Here is a 20,441-nt window from a genome sequence, read left to right as displayed (position 1 = left end):
ACTGTACCTGCAGGGCATCCCCCAGGCTGTATCCAGGCAGCCCCACCTGCAGCAGGGCATCCCCCAGGCTGAATCCAGACAGCCACACCTGCACTGTACCTGCAGGGCATCCCCAGGCTGTATCCAGGCAGCCCCACCTGCAGCAGGGCATCCCCCAGGCTGAATCCAGACAGCCACACCTGCACTGTACCTGCAGGGCATCCCCAGGCTGTATCCAGGCAGCCCCACCTGCAGCAGGGCATCCCCCAGGCTGAATCCAGACAGCCACACCTGCACTGTACCTGCAGGGCATCCCCAGGCTGTATCCAGGCAGCCCCACCTGCAGCAGGGCATCCCCCAGGCTGAATCCAGACAGCCACACCTGCACTGTACCTGCAGGGCATCCCCAGGCTGTATCCAGGCAGCCCCACCTGCAGCAGGGCATCCCCCAGGCTGAATCCAGACAGCCACACCTGCACTGTACCTGCAGGGCATCCCCAGGCTGTATCCAGGCAGCCCCACCTGCAGCAGGGCATCCCCCAGGCTGAATCCAGACAGCCACACCTGCACTGTACCTGCAGGGCATCCCCAGGCTGTATCCAGGCAGCCCCACCTGCACTGTACCTGCAGGGCATCCCCCAGGCTGAATCCAGACAGCCACACCTGCACTGTACCTGCAGGGCATCCCCCAGGCTGTATCCAGGCAGCCACACCTGCAGCAGGGCATCCCCCAGGCTGAATCCAGACAGCCACACCTGCACTGTACCTGCAGGGCATCCCCAGGCTGTATCCAGGCAGCCCCACCTGCAGCAGGGCATCCCCCAGGCTGAATCCAGACAGCCACACCTGCACTGTACCTGCAGGGCATCCCCAGGCTGTATCCAGGCAGCCACACCTGCACTGTACCTGCAGGGCATCCCCCAGGCTGTATCCAGGCAGCCCCACCTGCACTGTACCTGCAGGGCATCCCCCAGGCTGTATCCAGGCAGCCCCACCTGCAGCAGGGCATCCCCCAGGCTGAATCCAGACAGCCACACCTGCACTGTACCTGCAGGGCATCCCCAGGCTGTATCCAGGCAGCCCCACCTGCAGCAGGGCATCCCCCAGGCTGAATCCAGGCAGCCCCACCTGCACTGTACCTGCAGGGCATCCCCAGGCTGTATCCAGGCAGCCCCACCTGCAGCAGGGCATCCCCCAGGCTGAATCCAGACAGCCACACCTGCACTGTACCTGCAGGGCATCCCCAGGCTGTATCCAGGCAGCCCCACCTGCAGCAGGGCATCCCCCAGGCTGAATCCAGGCAGCCCCACCTGCACTGTACCTGCAGGGCATCCCCAGGCTGTATCCAGGCAGCCCCACCTGCAGCAGGGCATCCCCCAGGCTGAATCCAGACAGCCACACCTGCACTGTACCTGCAGGGCATCCCCAGGCTGTATCCAGGCAGCCCCACCTGCAGCAGGGCATCCCCCAGGCTGAATCCAGACAGCCACACCTGCACTGTACCTGCAGGGCATCCCCAGGCTGTATCCAGGCAGCCCCACCTGCACTGTACCTGCAGGGCATCCCCCAGGCTGTATCCAGGCAGCCACACCTGCACTGTACCTGCAGGGCATCCCCCAGGCTGTATCCAGGCAGCCACACCTGCACTGTACCTGCAGGGCATCCCCCAGGCTGAATCCAGACAGCCACGCCTGCACTGTACCTGCAGGGCATCCCCCAGGCTGTATCCAGGCAGCCCCACCTGCACTGTACCTGCAGGGCATCCCCCAGGCTGTATCCAGGCAGCCCCACCTGCACTGTACCTGCAGGGCATCCCCAGGCTGTATCCAGGCAGCCCCATCTGCAGCAGGGCCAGGAGCTGAATCCAGACAGCCGCACCTGCACTGTACCTGCAGGGCATCCCCAGGCTGTATCCAGGCAGCCACACCTGCACTGTACCTGCAGGGCATCCCCCAGGCTGTATCCAGGCAGCCGCGCCTACACTGTACCTGCAGGGCATCCCTCAGGCTGTATCCAGGCAGCCACACCTGCACTGTACCTGCAGGGCATCACCCAGGCTGTATCCAGGCAGCCGCGCCTGCACTGTACCTGCAGGGCATCCCCCAGGCTGTATCCAGGCAGCCCCACTGCACTGTACCTGCAGGGCATCCCCCAGGCTGTACAGCCCCATTGCTGGCCAGCTGCCTGGGAGGTGGCCCACGGCCCTCAGGGCTGGCCTCTGCATCAGCACCAGCACCACACACCATCTACACCTCACCTCGGAGGACGGCAAGGAGCCATGGGCTGGGAAGGTGTGGGAAAAGGCCAGAGGACCTAGTGCAGCCAGCGTGAAGGCTGCCTTCAACGCCTCCCATCATGAAAGCCAAGCTCCTTTCCCACGCCCTCCTCCCACCTGGCCGTGCTTGGCTCCTCCCATCAGGCTGTGGGAAGCCTGAACACTCAGCCACTCCACGGCCTCCTCTCCCACACCCTCTCCAGGTTTCTCCCGGAGGCCCTCTCTCTCCGCCCCCTGCTCTGCTCGTCAGGCCTTAAGTCAAGGCTCCTCCTTCAAACGCTTTCTTCTCTTGCCCTTTTTTTTTTGTTTAATTAATTTTTTTTTAGTGGCAAATTTTTTTTCTGTTTATGTTTCTATTACACATTTTTTTATTAAATTGTCTTTTTCTTAAAGATACATAAATCACAAAAAATGTTACATTAAAAACGTAAGAGGTTCCCACATACCCCACACCCCACCCCACCCCATTCCTCCCACACCACCAACCTCTTTCATCATTGTGGCACATTCATTGCATTTGGTGAATACATTCTGCAGCACTGCTGCACCACATGGATTAAAGTTTACATTGTAGTTTACACTCCCCCAGTCCATTCAGTGGCTTATGGCAGGATATATGATGTCCAGCCTCTGCCATTTTGTCAACACTCATTTGTTTTCCTCCCAGACCTCGAGGCTTCTTCCTTTGTCCTTTAGCTAGCTTCCCCTCCTCCACCAGAATCGAAACGGATGCTCTGGGGCTCATTCTGTATATGCTTTACCTTTGAATGCTACTGCATGCTTATTATTCCCAGGTTTACACCTTTAGCCCATACCTGAAACTCAGATATACAACTTCTTTTATTTAACATTCCAACTTGGTTAGCAAAATAGCATATCAGGCATCACACAACTAGAGAACTCTTGATTCTCACTCCCAGTCTGGCTCCTGGCCCATTGTCCTCATCTCAGAAAACACCACCAGTCACCTGTTGTCTAAACCAAAACCTAACTTCATCATTGACTCCCCTCATTCTCTCATATTCCACTCCAATTCACCACAATCCTGCATCTCGAAAATGCACTAGGAATCTTGATGAAGAAGACTTTGAGATGAAATTTGAGGTGGAACTGGGGTCAAAAATACGAGAAATATCTCAGAGAAAAAGAAAAGAGGGGCCACAAGAAAACCTCCTGTTCAAATCAAAATGCATTAGCACATGTTCAACAGAATCAACTATTAGAAGATACACAGTTCAGATGAAATCAATGAATTATGAAACAAAAACAGGCAGAAGCAGCTAGCTATAAGAACTAGCCAGAAGTCTTGGAATTTTTAAAAACTAAATAATAATAGATGAAACAGACTCCAGGCTGAGACATAGTCTGAGAGGATCGAGAATAGAACAAGGACCCACAGACATCAGAAAGAAAAGATAAAAGGAAAAGAGCACTTAGCAATATGGAGCAAGAGATTCCAACACACATCAGACCCCAGTTTCAACAGAAGAGAATAGAGGGAAGGCTGGCAAACCATTATTCATGTGGTGCAGCAGTGCTCCAAAATGTATTCACCAAACGCAATGAATGTCCCACGATAATGAAAGAGGTTGTTGATGTGGGAGGAGTGTGATGACGGAGTGGGGGGTATATGGGGACCTCTTATATATATATATATATATATTTTTTAATGTAACATTTAAAAAAAAAAATAGAAAAATAAGAGAAAAAAAAAGAGCCATAGGGGGGAAATTCCAGAATTAAAAACATGAGTTTTCACATTTAAAATGTACTACAAGGGAAGTGGACCTGGCTCAATGCATAAGAGTGTCCACCTACCACATGGGAGGTCCGCGGTTCAAACCCAGGGCCTACTGACCCGTGTGGAGCTGGCCCACGCGCAGTGCTGCTGCGCACAAGGAGTGCCATGCCACGCAGGGGTGTCCCCTGCTTAGGGGAGCCCCACGCACAAGGAGTGCGCCCCATAAGGAGAGCCACCCAGTGCAAAAAAAACCGCAGCCTGCCCAGGAGTGGCACCACACATACAGAGCTGATGCAGCAAGATGACGCAACAAAAAGACACAGATTCCTGGTGCTACTGACAAGAATACAAGTGGACACAGAAGAACACACAGAGAATGGAGACAAAGAGTACACTACTGGGTGTGTGTGTGTGGCAGAGAAGGGGAGAGAAAGAGAGAGAGAGAGAGAAAAGAAATCTTTAAAAAACAATAAAATAGGGAAACGGACTTTGGCCCAGTGGTTAGGGCGTCCGTCTACCATATGGGAGGTCCGCGGTTCAAACCCCGGGTCTCCTTGACCCGTGTGGAGCTGGCCCATGCGCAGTGCTGATGCGCGCAAGGAGTGCCGTGCCACGCAAGGGTGTCCCCCGCGTGAGGGAGCCCCACGCGCAAGGAGTGCGCCCGTGAGGAAAGCCGCCCAGCGTGAAAAGAAAGAGCAGCCTGCCCAGGAATGGCGCCGCCCACACTTCCCGTGCCGCTGACGACAACAGAAGCGTACAAAGAAACAAGACGCAGCAAATAGACACAGAGAACAGACAACCGGGGGAGGGGGGGAAATTAAATAAATAATAAATAAAATTTAAAAAATAAAAAATAATAATAATAAAATAAAATGTACTACAAGTACAATAAATCCAGGAAGCAGACTTGGCCCAGTGGTTAGGGCGTCCATCTACCACATGGGAGGTCCGCGGTTCAAACCCCAGACCTCCTTGACCCGTGTGGTGAGCTGGCCCATGCTCAGTGCTGATGTGCACAAGGAGTGCCGTGCCACTCAGGGCTGTCCCCGCATGGGGGTGCTCCATGCGCAAGGAGTGCGCCCTGTAAGGAGAGCCGCCCAGCGCGAAAGAAAGTTCAGCCTGCCCAGGAATGGCGTGGCCCACACGGAGAGTTGACACAGCAAGATGACGCAACAAAAAAAGAAACACAGATTCCCATGCCACTGACAACAAAAGAAACACAGATTCCCATGCCACTGACAACAACAGAAGCAGACAAAGAAGAACACACAGCAAATAGACACAGAGAACAGATAACTGGGGAGAGGGGGAGAAATAAAATAGATAAATAAATCTTCTTAAAAAAAAAGTACAATAAATCCATAGCTAGAAATAGTACAAGAAACTGTAGAATGTCAAGCATAAGAAGAGGATTTTAAAAGCTAAGAGAAAGAAAAGATAGAACATCTAGGAGAGGAGAAAGGGCTTTACCTCTGCAAAAAATAAATGTTAGAAACAGGCTGAATAATACATACCAAGCTTAGCAGGAAAATAACTGTCACTCAGAACTTTACATTCAGCTAAATTGTCAATGAAGACTGAGGGCGAAATAAACACATTTTCAAACATAAAATAAAACCATCGCCCCTGATCCTCAGGACTTAAAACAACAAGAAAACTGAACCCAAAGCGAATGCAGAGAAAACAAGAAATAATGGTAGACACAGAAAATTATTTTTAAGTAAATGTAGTTAGCCATTCATTTTTTAATGTATGATATCTAATTTTTCTTACTTTTTGTGTCTACTTTTTACATGTAAAACTTCCAACTAGGCAACAATAAAAATATTTTCAGAAAGGATGTTCTCTGTGTCATTACAGCAAACCATGTTAGAGAGGCTAAATCCCTTCTCACTGTGCTGGACGGACCAGGAGATCGTTTCCCATGAGGGTCCGTTAGAAAATGTTTAGCGTTTGTGAGCCTAAGATCTCCATCACAGCTCCTCGACTCTGACACTGAACATAAAAGCCGCCACAGATAGTATGTAAGCGAATGTGCATAGTTGTTTTCCAAAAAAAACTTTATTTACAAAAAAGGCGGCCCACCAGATGGGCAGTAGTTTGTCAAGTCCTGTGTCAGACAATGTACGGTTACATGTAGGTGTTTAAAATGCTAAAGATACCCAGTATATTGATAGAAATATGGTCTATTTCCAAACCAGCAGAGCAGGGAAGGGGGTGGCTTAAAAAAGTCATATAGAGGGAAGCAGACGTGGCTCATTGATAGGGCCTCCACCGACCATCTGGGATGACCCAGGTTCCATCCCTGGGTCCTCCTGGTGAAAAAAAAAAAGAGAAAGCGTGCACGGTGAGCCGAGTGCCCGCGTGGTGAGCTGAGCGCCCATGTAAGTGCCCACATGGCAGGCCAGTGCCCACGTGGCGAGCAAGGGCCTGTGCAGCAAGCCGAGTGCCCACGCGGTGAGCCAGTGCCCGCGCAAGTAAGTCACACAGCAAGATGTGACACAGCAAAAGAGAGACCAAGGGGAGAGTCAAGGTAAAGTAAGCAGAGACCAGGAACTGAGGTGGTGCAGCTGACAGGGAACCTCTCTCCACATCAGAGGTCCCCAGGATCAAAACCCAGTGAATCTTAGAGGAGAAAGATGAGAAGAACAAAAGAGAAATAGATACAGATGATGACACAGCAAATGGACACAGCAAAAATAGTGGGGGGGGGGAGCAGGGGCGGAATGTAATACAGAACTGTCTGCCAATCCTCAGAACTTAGAAAAAGAACCACTACCCCACCCCCCACCCCCACCCCCAAAAAAAACAGCAAAAGTGACTCTAAAGAGAAAATACCAAATGAGATAGTTAGGTCCAAATATATTATCAATCATGAAAAATATAAACACATTCTTATTATTTCCTATTAAAGGATAATTATTACATTGGATTTTTGAAAAATCCATCTGTATGCTACTTACAAGAGATACACTAAAACAAAACGTACAGAAAAGTTGAAAATACAGGAATAAAAATTATATACTAAGTAAACATTATAGAACAAGAAAACGGGTATACTAATACTAAAGACAAAAATAGAATTTAAGGCAGAAAGCATTAGAGGAGTTAAAGAAAGATTAACTGCATAAGAGTAAAAGGATAATTCCACCAAGAAATATGATAATCTTTTTTTTTTTTAAAGAGGCCAGGGACTGAACCCAAGAAGCCATATGTAGCAAGCCAGTGCTCAACCAGAGCCACATCAGGTTCCCTGAGTTGATTTTTTCATTTGTTTGCTCGTTGTTTGCTTTTGTTATTTCAGGAGGCACCGGAACCAAACTCAGGACCTCCCATGTGGGAGGAAGATGCTCAACTGCTTGGGCCACATCTGCTCCCTAATCAATCATTTTTATATATCTAACCTCCAAAACTCAAAGTGTATGAAGAAAAAAGTGAAAACTCCTCCAATATAGAAGAGTCTAACAAACCTCTTTTAGAACCTGAAAGACCAAACAGATCAAAATTAAGTAAGGCTATAGAAGACTGGATCAAAATAAACAAGCTTGAGTCACTGAATAATGCTAACCTTCTATAGCTTTCTTATCTATCTATAAATTCTGTTCCTAACAAACAGAAAATATGCATTTTAATATACAGTAATGTCTGTGAAAAACTTGCCATAGCACAGGTCACAGAAGTCTCAGAAAATTTCAAAGAACTAAAAACATATATAAAAGCATTTCTGCAATTAAATAAAAAGCCAGCAATAAAAACACATTTTAGGAGGCTGGCAGAAGGATTGCCCTCATGCACAACTGAGCAGAGTCAGAGAGACAGATAAAGCAGATACAACCCCCAGATATCGGTTCCTTCGAGGGCTAAAGAGACCCATGGGAGTTATGGTCATGGCCGATGGGGTTAACTACCAGGTCAGATGGCCCCTCTTTGGAACTGGTGTTTATGTGTGATGAATCTGGACTCAGATGGGATCTCCCTTCATAAGACTTTCATGCTAATGTGCTGGAGGTGCAGTTAATGTTGGGGTTTAAGATATATTTAGGGGATTTGAATCTCTGGACTGACAATGTGATAGCCAGGTCCTGAGCCTCAACAGACTCCAGCACCTACAATCTGATCTATTAGACTTACCACACTCAGCTAAGATGGAGTTGAAGAAGGACAACCACCACACCATGGAGCCTAGAGTGATTACAACTGAAAGTAGGAGGATTGCATCCAGCATCCATGTGGAATCTGAGCCTCCTCTTGACATAGAAGAGGTGGCATTGGATTGGGAAAAGTGGACATGGTGGACGATGGGTATGGGGAAAGGCAGGAAGAGATGAGAGGTGGAGGCGTCTTTGGGACATGGAGCTGCCCTGGATGGTGCTTCAGAGGTAATCACCGGACATTGTAAATCCTCACAGGGCCCACTGGATGGAATGGAGGAGAGTATGGGCCATGATGTGAACCATTGTCTATGAGGTGCAGAGGTGCCCAAAGATGTACTTACCAAATCCAATGGATGTGTCATGATGATGGGAACGAGTGTTGTTGGGGGGGGAGAGGGGGGGTGGGGGGGTGGGGTTGAATGGGACCTCACATATATATTTTTAATGTAATATTATTACAAAGTCAATAATAAAAAAAAAACACATTTTAAAAGAAAATTTACATGTATAGAAACCCTATGCACACCTAAATAATTCAAGACTTAAAGAGAAAGTAAATTAAAATTACAAAATATTTATAAGTCATCAAAAAAAATAGTCCATATTTAAATATGTGGGCTTCAGTTAAGGTGATATTTAGGGGGAAAACTTATAAACTTAGGTTAATTTATTTTTTTAAAGATTGAAAATACATAAAACCAAGCATTGAAATGTCCCAAGAAGTCTAAACAAGGGGGGGAAAAGTAAATTAAGAGAAAGCAGAAAAACGGAAATAATAAAGAATAGAAAAGATTAAAACAGAAAATCCATTAACAAGTAAAGGCTGGGTTTTGAAAGGTCAATAAAATGAACAAAATTCTGGCAAGAATAATCAAGAAAAGGAGAGTGTACACCACAAATGCACAGACACAGGTAGCCAGTAAGTTCCACAAACTGGGAGGCTCGAAACAAGGCACGCGCCGTCCTCAGCCTGCAGCGGCAGTCCAGCGGCAGCTCCCCTGCCCTGGCTGACTGGCCTCTGCGGTTCCCCTCCTAGCCTCATCCAGCCGCCCACACGGCCCTCACACGGGTGTGTGAGCTGCCCCTGCCACCCCTCGTGAGGGCACCTGTGTTGGCCGATGGGGCCCACCCAGATACTCCAGGGGATCTTCTCATTGCAAAGTCGTCAATTCAATCACATCTGCAAAGACCCTTTTTCCAAATACTGTGACATTTACAGTTTCCGGGGATTAGGACCTGATATCTTGGGGCCACCACTCAGCTCATTACAACACACAGAAATGCATAAAAGTACATGCACACATGCACACAGGTGTACACATCCATGCATACAGGTATGTGCATAGCTAGACACTGGTGCACGCATATGCACTTGTACATGAACACAACAGTTGTGCATGCACACACATGTGCACTTGTACACATACGTGCACACAGGTAGTGCTGGCATGTATGTGTACCAATACACAAATAAACACTGATACACACACACACACCCAGGTATGCACTGATACACACGTGCGCTCATACACACAGGTAAACACTGGTACACACACATGCACTTGTACATGCACGCACACAGGTGCTGATACACACACGTGCACTAAAGGTATGTGCACGTTTTTATAGAAGTAAAAAGTAAATGTTTTACTTCTAGAGTCACAAGAGAATAGTATTAACAAGTTTATGCCAATAAATGTTTAACTTTGACGAAACAAACATGCCCCTCAAAAGACACATATTACCAAGCGACCCAAGAAGTAGCAAACCTGGATAAACCATAAAGCAACTCCTTAGATTTCTATTGCTGCACCACCACTTAATGATTTTAATGTGCCCATTTATAGGTCACAGCTCTGGGGCATGGCCAGGCTCTCTGCTCAGGCCAAGCTGCAGCAGGCTGCACTCTCACCTGCAGGCTAAACCCGTGGAGGGCCTCCTTTCAAGCCCCCGAGTCGTCGACAGAATGCATTTCTTTGCAGTAGGAATGAGGTCCCGTTGCTTGACTGTCTGCCCTAGACCTCTCTCAGTCCACTTGGCCCCTCACAGTGCCCATCTCCCTGACTTCAGGGAGGGCCCAGCCCTTTAAAGCTTCACGTGACTAGGTCAGGCCCACCTGAACTGTCTCCCTTTCTATTAACCCCAAGTCAGAGGTTCTAAGCAAGTTATGCGGCTGACGTCCCGTCACAGTCACGGCTTCCACCCACATTGAAGGAAAGGGTCAGGGTCAGGAATCTCGGTCGTCATCACGGAATTCTGCCCCATGCAACCATCACAAATGATGACTTTGGATTCAGGTTTCTTCTGCCAAAACATCAGATCCAGACAACTTTAAAACTGAGTTCTACAAACATTTAAAAAAAAAAGAGTCCTTACGTCATGCAAACTCTTTCAGAGAATAGAAATACATTTTAAAAACTCCCTAGCTCATTTATGAGGCTAGAATATCCTGATATCAAAACTGAGAAAGGACAAGAAAAGAAAATTTTATACACATCTCAATTATGAACACAAATTTAACATATTAGAGTAAGTCAAATTCAAAGGTACATATTTCAGGAATACATATTGACCAGTTGGGTTTGTCACACGGGAGTAAGAAGGTTCAATAGTAAAATAACTATTAATGTAATATACCACTTCAAATTTAAAAGAGAACTAATTGATCATGTTTAAAAATGCAAAAAAAAAGTATTTGATAATATTTCAACATCGACGTCTAAGCCCCCTCTTGATCTAGAGGTAGAGAGGACATCATCATCCCAGGGTCCACAGAATGGAGGAATAAAATATGAACTAGAGTGGACTTACTGATATTCTACTATAAAACTATTGTGACGAGTAATAGAAGAAATTTTAACATTGAGGTGGAGAAAGTGGCCACAGTAGTTGCTGAGGGCAGGGAGACGGTAGAAGAGATGTGCTGTGGGGGCATGTTGGGGACTTTGAGTTGTCCTTAATGACATTGCAGGGTCGGATGCTGGACTTTATATATCCTGCAATAACCCACTGAATGTACTGGGGGAGAATGCAAACTACAGGGTAAACTATTATCTGTGTAGTGCAGCAGTGCCCCAAAACGTGTTCACCGAGTGCGATGAGGGTGCCGCAATGATGAGGGAGTGTAACATTTTTTTTGCGATATATGTATCTTCACAAAAAAACCATTTACAAAAATGATGTGGTAGGAGGTGGGGAGTGGGATATATGGGAAGTTCTTACCTTTTTTGTTTTTTTATGTTTCTTAATGTAACATTCCTTGTGATCTATTAACTTTAATAATAAAAATTTTTTTAAATAATAATAAAAATTTTTTTAAATAAATAGAAATAGAAAGAAATTTCTAAATAAATGAGATCTATTAAAAAATATTAAGGGCATTTCTCTGTAAATTTAGGGACAGTATAAATATACCAATTACACTACATTATATGGAGGTCCTAGCCAGGCACAAAAACAAGAAATAAAATATATATATTAGAAAAGAGGAAAAAACTGCCTTATTTAGACAATGTGATTTTTTGCATAGAAAATCCAAAAGCATATACAAACTATCAGATGTAATTAGAAAGTTCAACAAGGTTCTAGAATGTCAAATAAATATACAAAAATAAATTGTTTTCATTTACAATTTGAAAATGTAATTTTTAAAAAGATATGTTCTAATGGGTATGGGATTCCATTTGGGGTGATGAAAATGTTCTAAAATTAGATAGTGGTTATTGCTGCACAACTCTGTGAATTATACTAAAACCCACTGAATTATATACTTCAAAAGGGTAAATTTTATAGTGTGTGAGTTATACCTCAATAAAGCTATTATAAAATATTGTTTGTAATAGAAATAAAACTATGAAGAGTCTAGGAATAAATCTAACGAAATATGTGCAAGACCTTGATGAAGAAAGTTACAAAACATTCTTAAAGACCAAAAGAATGATGGCGAGATACAGCGAGTTCACGGCTGAGACACTCTACCATCATTCAGACATCCCCATCCCTCAAAAGTAATTGTTAAATCCAGTGCAGTTCTGATCAAGAGCTCAAGGGAGCTTGATGAAACTTAAAAAGCTCATCTTCAAATTCACATAGATGAGCTAAAGACCAAGAGTAGCCAAAACAATCTTAAAGAGGAACAAAACGGAAGCTGAGCCCTAGCTCTCATTTTAAAGGCTTATTGCAAGTGTATAATAATTAACACTATATGATATTAGACAGAAATGACAGCCCAGAAATAGCCTCCTCCAACCCATGGAGGCCTGAAAAGTGACAGAAGGGGCATGACCCTGTGGGGTCACAGTCCTGGGAAATAAATTACCCCCTCCCGGCACAGATGTGGGATGTGCAGCTGGTGGGGGCTCTGAGACCCCAGTATCTACCCTGAAAAGCCTCTGCCATGGCTCAGGAAAGAGTCTTGTCCTTATCCCAACACGATGGGGGGAAATCCCAATCATTTGCTGTGACAAGGAGGTCTCAATCCAGGAAGACTTAGAATTAATAGAGACATGTTTTTGAAAATCAAATCTTTTGTATTCATACTTTTGAGTAATGTTTAAGAGAACATATCAGAATACACCATGCTAATTGTAGCATCCCATTAATCCTGAGATTCTAACTTAAAAGCAGATAATGTAATAATTGGTTTAGACTTGTGATTTTAAGTTGAAAATTTACTAAGTTTGTAAAATTTACTGGCATATTTAAGCAAACTTATGATTCACCATAGTTTAACTTACTGGATATACAATACTTAAGTACTTAGAAGGTCTAGTTAAATTTAGAAATGATATATTAAGTGCTTGGCATTAAGTTTATAAAATGGGATAAAACACTACTGAGTCTTCTTGAAAGTGATTATAAAAAATTGCTAAAATATAGATTATTTACAGTTTAAAAAAGAACTAAGTTTTAGATTTATAACTTTAATAAACTGAATGTCAATTTTTAGAAACCAAAGTATTTTCTGAAATCTTTTCTATGCACAAAATTCACTCACAAGAAAATAAAAAACTCCCATTTGTTTAAAATCAGAGAACAAAATAACAATCATCACCATAATTCTCATTTAATATTGTTTCAGGAGGCCCACATGGAGGCAAGAAGGCAGTAGAATGGCATATTCAAAGTGAAAAAAGCAAAAAATGGCCACCCAAGAATTCTACATCCAGAAAAAAAAAGTCTTTCCAAAATGAGGGGGGTGGGGAGCAGATGTGGCTCAGGGGCTGAACACCTGCTTCTCACATCCGAGGTCCTGGTTCATTCCCTGGTGCTTCCTAAAAAAAGGTGAGGGGGAGATGAGGACATTCCCAGGTAGGCAAGAGCTGAGGGAGTTTGTCAACACTAGACCTGCCCTGCAGAAGATGCTGAGAAGAGCTCTGCAGGCTGCAAGGGAAGGACAATAGACAAAAGATCAAAGCCGGCTGACGAAGTAAGGACTTCTGGTGAGGGTAATGACACTGGTAAATAGAAACGCAGCCACCTTGTGGTGCTTGTTTGTAACTGCACTTTTTACTCCCTACAGGATCTAAAGTCAGATGCACAAAACATAATGCTGAATCAGTGGTTTGGGGCTCATAATGGATATTTTAATGTAACATTTTGTGTGATTTATGCATCTTTAAAATATATACATATATATAAAGAACTACATAAAGGTGGGAGTGTGTGTATACTATTGAAGTTAAGTTGGTATCGAAGCAATTGAGATTATAACAGATTTAGGATGTCAGATTTAAGCCCCATGGCAACTACAGAAAAATTACTGGAGGATACACAAGCTCACAGAGACAGAAATTAGAGTGCAGGTAGCAGGGGCAGGGAGCAAGCGAACAGTGAGCTGATGTGCCATGGGGCAGGGCGTCCACTTAGGGAGATGGGAAGTATAAGTGCGGACGGTGGTGAGAACACCACGGCATGAGAGTGAGATTACTCCTGATGAATGGTATGCTTGGGGCGGTTATGATGGGCAAGTTTATGCCGTATGTGTGTTCCCACAATTACACAAAAGAAAGAAACTGCAATTAGATACATTGACAATTGCCTGATCCTGGATGGAATCTAGCAAGGGAGGAGAAAAGGCACAAAGGGACATTATTGGGACATAAGAAAAAATTGGAATATAGACTGTAAGCTTTACATCAATATTAAATTTCCTGAACTTGATAACTGCACTTATTACATAAGTGAATATCCTTATTCTTAGGAAATGTACATGGCAGTTTTAAGTGTTCAAAGAGCATGATGTATCACCTATACTCAAGTGTTCAGAAAACGGCTTAATAGGTAAGCAGATGGATGAACGGATAGATAGAATGATACAGAAAATGTGGCAAAATATTAACAATGGTGGATCTGGGTATCGGGGTAAGGCTATGTTGGAGTTCTCTGTATGAGGGTTGTATTATTTTTGTAACCATCCTGTAAGTTTGAGTGTATTTCCAAATACAGCACACACTCATGATTCAACAAATATTTCTTAGTGCCTACCCTGTCCCTAGTTGTTAGCCATTTAAGGAATCCTTTTGGAAAGCAAGGACGCAGCCCGAGCCGGGGGTGAGGACGCAGGAGGACGCAGCCCGAGCTGGGGGGTGAGGACGCAGGAGGACGCAGCCCGAGCTGGGGGGTGAGGACTCAGGAGGACGCAGCCCGAGCCGGGGGTGAGGACGCAGGAGGACGCAGCCCGAGCTGGGGGGTGAGGACTCAGGAGGACGCAGCCCGAGCCGGGGGTGAGGACTCAGGAGGACGTAGCCCGAGCCGGGGGTGAGGACGCAGGAGGACGCAGCCCGAGCTGGGGGGGTGAGGACTCAGGAGGACGCAGCCCGAGCTGGGGGGGTGAGGACGCAGGAGGACGCAGCCCGAGCTGGGGGGTAAGGACCCAGGAGGACGCAGCCCGAGCCGGCGGGGGGGGGTGAGGACCCAGGAGGACGCAGCCCGAGCCGGGGGTGAGGACGCAGGAGGACGCAGCCCGAGCCGGGGGTGAGGACGCAGGAGGACGCAGCCCGAGCCGGGGGTGAGGACGCAGGAGGACGCAGCCTGAGCTGGGCTCGCCTTCACCCTTACTCTCCTCTCCTCGGTGAATGTGAGGAAACACTGAATCTTCCTAAACTAAAGGAAGATTAGCTCATGAGTGTAACCCCAGTCCAGCAATGCGTGAGCATGTTCCTGCTCATCAGCACTGGCAAGTGAGAGGTAAGACAGGAGCTGACACCAGTGAGTGCCTTCCGAATACGACACCTGATGGCAGGGCTGAAGCTAAAGCAATTATTCAAATAGAAGGTGTTGGAATGAAAACTGGTATCCCATTTGAAAAGCAACAGGGCAAAAATGTATCAAGAGCCATAAAATGTTTAAACGCTTTTATCCAATACACTCTGGAAATCCGTCCCATTGAAATAAAGCAAAATTCAAAAACTGCATTTACAAAGATGGTCACCTCCGAATTATGATTATGCTCCTAACCAGAGCCATCTCGGCAGCAGGGAAATGGTTGTAGCACAATAATAAAATATTAGGTGGTGATTATAAAAATAGCAGAACATGTAGAAGAAAGCACATCTGTGACGTGATACTAAAAGGAAAAGATAAGAGGACTCATGCCATTGGAGGGCAAACCTTGAAACATGATGCCGAGTGACAGAGCCCAGGCAAGGCTGCCCACTGAACGAATCCATTTGTGTTTTCTATTCCAAAACAGGCAAATCCACAGGGACAGAGAAAGTAGATTCGTGGTTGGCACACCGTGACCATACTAAAAACCACTAAATTTGTCAACTTTGCAAAAAGTGAGTTTTATTGCGTTACTGGATGGCCTAGGTCCCGTCTGCACCTGACTCTTCTGGCATGTGACTCTGGACAAGCCCCTCTGAGCTCCTGGTGCACCTTCTCTGAGCTGGAGAGAAGAGCTGACAGTTCTGCTCAGGTTTGGGGAGCAAAGAGATGCTCCAGGCGGTGCCGGGCACTGGCCGCTAGCCCTGACAGAGGCGGCTGGTGCCGGCAGTGAGGTGGGCAGCAGGCAAGGGGGGGTCTGAGACCTGCACAGCCCAGCCCAGGCTCATCAGGCAGATGAGGGGCCCCTGGCAGGTAGGTGCAGGCCAAGGTGCACCTGCCTCTGTGCCAAGGAGATGGCGCGTCACTCTTGGCCCAGGGGAAGGCAGGGGCCGGGCCGGCAGAGGTGCAGCTCACCTGCAGGAACTGCTTTGCGGCGACTTCCAGTGCCGGTTCTCGGCAGGAGCCCGCTGGCAGTTGCCATGGGCGTGGTCGTCGGCTTCCCGGCCTCCAGGGCAGAGCGGGCACCGCGCCCCCAGCAGTTCTGGAGGCTCTGCTCTAGCTGCCCTCTCACCCAGCCGGACCTCCTCCAACCCCAGAGGTTCCTGAACCTGCTCCAAACCCAGGAGACCCAGGCAGGCTGCGACTTCTGGAAGACGCGCGGCCGGGGAGGGGCCCAGCCGCGGGCAGGCACGTGCAGCCTCCTCCCCGGGGCACGCCCAACAATGGGCAGCGCACATCTCATCCAAACCAAAACTACCGTGGGCTGCTACCCACACCCTCGGAAGTCAGGGCCGGCTCCCACACCTTACAGAGGAAGAAACCAAGGTTCAGAGAGCCACCCAACATGTTCAGGCACTAGCAAGGAAGGTGCAAAATGCGTGAAGCAAAAACCAACAGAACAGAAAGGTGAAATAGACCAGCCCGCAGCCACGGTGGGACTCCAGCAAGCCTCTCCAAACAACCACTGGAACGAGGCAGAAAACAGGCTCGGGAGGACGGAGAAGATCAACGCGGGGTCCGACCCATGTGTAGGACATTCCACCCAAAACTGCAGCACACACTTTTTTCTTCAAGTGCCCAAGGAATCTATACCAAGATAGACCATAACTTGGGCCACAAAACAATCCTAAATAAACGTAAAAGAACTGAAGTCATACAGAGTGTGTTATGTAACTAATGAAATCAAACCAGAAATCACTAACAGAAAGCTAGCAGGACACCTGGATGCCAAACGACGTACTCCTAAATAACCCATGGGTCAGAGAAGAAGTCTCAAGGAAAATTTTAAAGTTACATGGAAGTCAATTAAACTGAAATATAACATTAAACTTTGTGGGCCACAACGAAAGTGATTCTGGGGAACAAATTTGCTGCACTATTTGCAAACATTAGAAAAGAAGAAAAGACTCAAATTAATACTCTAAACTCCCACTGCAAAAACCGACAAAAAGAAGAGCAAGATAAATCCAAAGCAAACAGTAAGAATAAAAGAATAAAGTATAAGAGCAGAAATTGATGAAACTTAAAAAAATAGAGAAAATCAATGAAATGAGCTGGTTCTTTGAAAAATGCAATAAAATTGACAAACCTCCAGCAAGACTAACACACACAAAGAGAGAAAATGCAAATTACTAATAACAGGGGATATCACCTCACACCACACAGGCATCAAAAGGAAAAGAGAATACTACGAACAACTCTACACATGTAAATTTGAAAATTTAGGCAAAATGGATCACTTCCTTGAAAAACACAAATTACCAAAACTCACCCAATATGAAATCAATGGTTTGACTCTCCCCATAACTGTTCAGGAAACTGAATTCATAATATCTAAGTCCCGGTGCTGGCCTCTGTCTCCAGAGGACCCAGGCTGCATCGCTGAGCTGACCCGTGCCGTGGCCTCTGTCTCCAGAGGACCCAGGCACTGCGTCGCTGAGCTAACCCGTGCCGTGGCCTCTGTCTCCAGAGGACCCAGGCACTGCGTCGCTGAGCTAACCCGTGCCGTGGCGGTGGTCCTCCTGCAGATGGGGCTGACCGCATCCCTCCACAGGACGCGTGCTCAGTCCTCGCGCCACATCCTCTGAACGGGACAGCCGTGGTGGGAAAGAACAGAGGAGATCCAGGGGCACAGAGACCCTGAAACTGAGAGGGAAGCCCGCAGGAGGCAGAAGCGGAAATCCACGGACTCCGAAGCTGAGAGGAGGCCGGGCGGGGAGGGGGGGGCTGTCGCCCGCGCTGAGCGCCCGCAGCTGCGCACAGGGCACGCTCGTGCCTAAAGATGCCTGGGCACTTCCACAGCCTCCAAACAGCCAGCTTACAAGTCAACCAGTCCCTGCTGGGTTCACTTCAAAATTCCACCAAATATTTTAAAAAGAAGCGTGCATTACCCTGACCAAAACTAAAGAGTGTATAAAGAAAGAAAACTACAAACCAACAGCCCTCATGAATAGAGACACAAAAGCCTTTAACAAAATAGTAGCCAATAGAATCCAGAGATATATAAAAAGAATTACATAACATGATCATGTCAATTCCAGGGATGTCAGTCCGGTTCAATATTCAATAGTCAATCAATGCAATCCACCATATTAAAAGTAAAATAATGTGATCATATGGACACAGAAGAGCCATTTGACAAAACTGAACACCCACTAACTATAAAAAAGAAAGCTCTCAGAAAAATAGAAATAGAGGGGAACTGCTTCAACTTCATAAAAAGCATCTACAAAACATCTACAGCTAGCATTATACTTAATAGCAAAAGTCTAAAAACTTCCCCCTAAGACTGGGGAGAGGGCAGGATGTACTCTGTCTCCAGTATCATTCAAGCAAGTCCTGGGAGGCAGACATGGCTCACACGATTGGGCTCCCATCTACCGTAGGGAAGGCCTCGGGTTCGACTCCTGGGACCTCTTGGTGAAGGTGAGCTGGCCCAAGCCATGTAGAGCTGGCGCAGCAAGATGGCGCAGCAAAGAGGAGACAGTGAGAGATGCAGCGGACCAGGGAGATGAGGTGGCTCAAACAACTGAGGGCCTCTGAGCTGAATTTCGGCAAAGGTACAAAGCAATTCATTAGAGAAAATGTAGCCTTTTCAACGAATATTGTTGGAGCAATTGGACATCCACAGGCCAAAAAATTAACCTTGACTCCAAACCTCACACATTATACAACAAATTACCTCAAAATGAATCATTGGCTTGCATGTAAAGCAAAAAACAGGTTTTAGGAAAAAAACATAGGAGAAAAGCTTCAGGATTTAGATCTAGGCAAAAGGTTCTTATCCTTGACACCAAAATCTGATCATAAAAGGAAAAGTTGATAAACTGGATTTCATCAAAATTAAAATGGTTTGTTCTGTGAGAGACAATGTGAAGCAGATGAAAACAGAAGCTACCGACTAGGAGAACTTATCTACAAACCACATTCTCAACAATACACTAGTATCTAGGTATATACAAAGAAGTCTCAAAATTCAACAGTAAAAAACAACGATCAGAATAGAACATGGATGGGAAGCGGACTTGGTCCAGTGGTTAGAGCGTCCGCCTACCACATGGGAGGTTTGCAGTTCAAACCCCCAGCCTCCTTGACCCGTGTGGAGCTGGCCCATGCGCAGTGCTGATGCACGCAAGGAGTGCCCTGCCACGCAGGGGTGTCCCCGCGTAGGGGAGCCCCACGCGCAAGGAGTGCGCCCCATAAGGAGAGCCGCCCAGCGCAAAACAAAGTGCAGCCTGCCTAAGAATGCCACCGCCCACACGGAGAGCTGACACAACAAGATGACACAACAAAAGAAACACAGATTCCCATGCCACTGACAACAACAGAAGCGGACAAAGACGACCACACAGCAAAAAGACACAGATAACAGACAACTGGGGCGGGGCGGGGTAGAGAAATAAACAAATAAATATTTTTTTAAAAAAAAGGAACAGAACATGGGTCAAATAAGAAGAGACATTTCACTCAAGAAGACACACAGAAGACAGACACTCAACGCCATTACCCATTAGGGAAATGCAGATCAAACCCACTGAGATCCCACTGCACACCTTCACAGTGGCAAAAACTAAACAGTGAGAGCACCAAATGTTTGTGGGGACAGGGCTCTCTCATACACTGCACGGGCAGAGGTAAAATGGTGTACCCGTGTAGAAAAGTTTTGATTCCTTAAAAAACTGAGCATGCAACTACAACCCAGCAACTGCACTCCTGGAGAAATGGTGACATGTTCCTGCAAAAACCTGTACACAAATGTGGACAGCAGCTTTACCTGTACTAGCCCAAAACTGGAAACAACCCTGATGTCCTTCAATGGATGAATGGCTAAACAAACCATGGTCCATCCAGACCACGGACCATCCTTGGCCACTGAAGGGACCCAACTATCAATGCACACAACAACCTGGACGAATTTCCAAGAACTATGCTGAGCGAAAGAAGCCACTCCAGAAGGCCCGCTGTGTGACTCCATCCACAGAACCCGGGAAATGACGAAATTCCAGGAATGGAGACCAGGTTGGCG

General features: G+C 46.6%; 1 protein-coding gene across 4 annotated transcripts in view; it reads right to left on the bottom strand.

Annotated features, from left to right (window-relative positions):
- CACNA1B (calcium voltage-gated channel subunit alpha1 B) overlaps positions 1-20,441 on the bottom strand; it is a 211,157-nt gene that overhangs the window by 175,933 nt on the left and 14,783 nt on the right. The window lies entirely within an intron of this gene.

The sequence above is a fragment of the Dasypus novemcinctus genome, chromosome 8 (genome assembly GCF_030445035.2).
Source record: "Dasypus novemcinctus isolate mDasNov1 chromosome 8, mDasNov1.1.hap2, whole genome shotgun sequence".
NCBI lineage: Eukaryota > Metazoa > Chordata > Mammalia > Cingulata > Dasypodidae > Dasypus > Dasypus novemcinctus.
This window is presented reverse-complemented; position numbering and strand designations above follow the sequence as displayed.